Source organism: Coturnix japonica, chromosome 36 (assembly GCF_054131305.1).
Source record: "Coturnix japonica strain WE chromosome 36, WE-NBRP24, whole genome shotgun sequence".
NCBI lineage: Eukaryota > Metazoa > Chordata > Aves > Galliformes > Phasianidae > Coturnix > Coturnix japonica.
In genome coordinates this window covers 5,642,628-5,646,373 of record NC_140698.1, presented here as the reverse complement: position 1 = coordinate 5,646,373, position 3,746 = coordinate 5,642,628, and positions in this window count along the sequence as shown.

Sequence of the window (3,746 nt, the reverse complement as noted above, 5' to 3'; positions counted from 1 at the left end):
GACAGGAGAGGTCCATGGGAATGATGGCACTCATCCTCTGTTGTTGAGGAGAGGGTGGCTTGGAGCTCGTACTGCTGCCTGGTGCCTGGGACTGGAGGTCTGACTCCAAGTCCCCCTGCAAGAGGCTTGGCTCCTCCTCAGCGACACAGACTAGGTCCTGCTCAGAGGTGTTGCAGTCAGGGCACTCTGGCTGTGTTTGGGCTTGGCAGCACTGCGAAGGCATCGGGTCACAGTCCAGGCTGGTGACAGTGGTTTCTGGCAGGCTCAGGGCATCCCCTTCAGCAGAGCTGGGAGAAATGGTTGATTGAACAATGATGACCTCCTTCTCGCAGTCAGGGCACTCTGGCTGGGTTTGGGCTTGGCTGCACTGCGAAGGCATTGGGTCACACTCCACGCTGGTGACTGCGGTTTCTGGCAGGCTCAGGGCACCCCCTTCAGCAGAGCTGGGAGAAATGATTGCCTGAACAGTGATGACCTCCTTCTCTCCTTTGCTGATGTCACACGGAAGGTTGTTATTTGAACTGCAGCGACTTGTGCTTCCCATGAGCTCTCCATTTATGGAAGCACTCCCTGAGCAATCAGCCCTTGGCCTGGCTCTTGTGGGTTCACAAGGGCTGGATTCACCTAGGAAGGAGGGGAGACACAGGGGTTAGCGTCCAACTTTCTCTGCCCATGGACAAAAAGGCTTGGTGCTGCCTGTCAAATAGGCTTCAAACAGCTTGAGAGCCTCCTTTGGGAAAACAGGGGTCAGCTGAAGATGTCAGGCACGGGCTTGAATGCCAGAAAAAGGTACAAGCCCACCAAAAGCATGAATTCTACCTGTGTTGCTGACAAGCAGTGTTTTGAAAGCTGGATTTGCACCCTTACCTGCCAGCACCACGAGTTCTTCTTCGGAAGGCTCCCTGTCACTGCTCTGCAGTTGGTGTTTTGCCGCAGGGGATGGTCTGCGCAGACATAGGCAGGAACACCAACTGCCAGCTGGTGATTCTTTCTTCTTTCTGGAAGAGCGTGGTCTGGAGAGAAAATAGAGCATGCTGTCAGTTGTGGTGCAGGGTGAGGGAAGAGTTGCACCGAGCCCTTGCCAATAACTGCCCCTTCCTGGCACTGCCTTGTTTCTGCTGAAACACAGCTTAGAAACACGCTCTGTTTCAAACAGCAGAGGATGCTTCCATTCCTACAGCTCAGCCCTGAAGTCCTGCTGGCTACATTCCTATCATCGATGTCAAGCAAGAAGCAGAGTATGTGAGCGAAGGCTCCACAGCTGGACAGGACAGGAGCTGGCAGGCGTAACTGCTTTCTGAGCAACTGTGCGTCCTTAAGGGAGGCTCGAAAGAATCTCTGAGTCATATGCTAACACCTCCTTGGACTCTGCACATTGCCATCTTTAATTTCTAGTGCCAGCAAGTCTGACCAACAGCTTTGCTTAGAGGAGAACTGGAACTGGTTTCAGGCATGTGGCCCTGAAATCTGGAAACCCCAATGTTTCCAGGTACAGCCAGCACAGACCAGGATACACGTCATCGTGGCTTCCTGTATCTCATGACTGCCTGCCCTGCGAGGAAGTAAAGGCACCCTTGTGTGGCTCCACTGAGCCCGTCGGGCAACTGTGTGTTAGTTGAATCCTTGGAGATATAATGGACAAAAAGTAAAGCAATAAAGCCCACCTGACCAATAATGATAGAAGCTGGAAAGGGAAGTCCTCTTTACCTTTCAGATGGAAAATCAATAATTGTGTGGAATCTCCCTGGAAATTCTGTGGGATCTTCCTCCACTTCAATCTCACTGCTTCGTTTCACTGCAGGAGAGCTGCTCTGGCCTCTTCTCAGAGCTTGTGCCTCTTGCAGGGTGAGCAGCTTTGCGCAAGGAGGAGACTCCCACACAGACCTGGACCCAGGTACAGAACTCGGCCCTGCAAGGGAAAACCACAGGTAAGAGGGAGGATCAGAAAGTGGCAGCACAGCCATCCCCGTTCTGCATTTTCCTCAGATTTGCTTATCCGAGCCACTGGAAGAAGAGGAGCTCAAAGTAACCGGGTTCTCAGAGATATGCTCGTGGCAAAGGACACAGTCATAATTTAGAGCTGCTCACTGTATCGAAACAGACATTAAAAAAACCAAACCTAGAAAACAGGTCTGGGAACTCAGAAAGCTTTGCTGCCACACTTCAATCATGCTTCACCCCCATTCAAAACATCATAAAGGCAGGGATGGTTTTCTCCATGTAAAGTCTGGCCTCGGACATTCTCAGGATTCGGCAACAGGGTGCCATACTCTCATCTAAGCCCTGAAGCCTCCTGTCCCATTGAAAGTCAAAGCGTATTTGAAAGATCTCAGAGAAGGCCTGGATTGGATCAAGATCAATCTAATGAAGGAAGACACTCACCTGCTCCCTCTCCCATGGCTGACGTGGATTTGGAGCCGAAGAGGCCGTCTGTGTGGCCAATAAGGAATTCCACTACAGCTGTCTGTGTCTGAACTTCCAAGCTGGCAGCTCCTCCACTGGCGCAGGCTGACTGGCTCTGCTGGGATCTGAAGAAAAGGCAGATTTTACAAGTCATTCCTCCAAGACTGTTTCCCCAGGTCTGAATTTATGCAGCCCAAAGCAGTCCAGCTGGGCTCTATAGAGTTCAACAGTGGGCAATCAGCAATGCCACCTACGAAATTCTCCTGGATGAACAAGGACAAAGTAGTACCAGCTAAACAAGAGAGCAGTAACTGTCACCTAGAAATTGTGTCCCTGGGGTTGGGGGAGAGCAGTCCAGGCTCCTCCTCTGCTGCCAGAAACTTCTGACAGCTTTTATAGGAGAAGAGCACATTAGATGAAGAAGAAGGGAAGATTGCTTTCTTTCTGGAGAACAGAACTAAGCGTTGTGCTTAAACAGAAAAAGAAGTTTACCTTAAGAGGTTTGGAGCCCACACTATTGCTAAATTATGAGCGTCCATGTTGGTGACTGAGGAGTTCCCAGCAAGAGACGCCAAATGCCTCATCAGGTACTCAAGTGTCCTGGAAAACAAGAGGGGCAGATGTTCAGAACCAAAAAGCCAATCAATTGACCTGATGCAGCCTTCAGCCGCTTCAGTGTGCAGACGCATGATGTTGCAGGTGTGAGGCAACACCTGGATAGCATCATCGCCCTCTGAAAGGCAGGAGGGCTGAGCTCAGCAGACCGAGCACAGCACTGACCTGTAGTGAGGAGCAGGCAGCTGCTGGATGGCGCCCTTCATTCTCACCATCCTCTCCTCCTCGGTAGCAGCACCGGCAGCGTCCTGGAAAAAGGCAGGAAGGGATTCAGACACCAGTCAGCCTAATTAGCTGCTACAGGTTTGGGAACCGTGGGGACAGCGTGCTGGTGGTCAGCACCGAGGCAGACTTGACGCCTTCCAAGAGGCATCAGGGGAAGACCGCAGCACATAGACTGCGTCATCAAGGCCAAGCAGTGCAAGCTCAGGGGGGCTTTACTGCCTGATTGCGCAGTGCAGCTCCTCGCAGCAGGCATTCGTCTCCAACTCCACTTTGCTATTAACCCCATTCTACCAATAGTTGGGGAACAGCAAAGGAAAGGGAATTCTCGCAAGCATGGTGAATAACTTAAATAAGCACCTCCTGGCACCACCAAAAGCGGCATCAGTGAGAGGTAGGATGTGGCAAAGACATGCCTCATGGGGCTAACAGAAATAAGACCTCCGAGCTGGGGCACTGCTGCAACCATCAGCCAGGACGCCCAGGGAAAAGGTACATATCTTTTC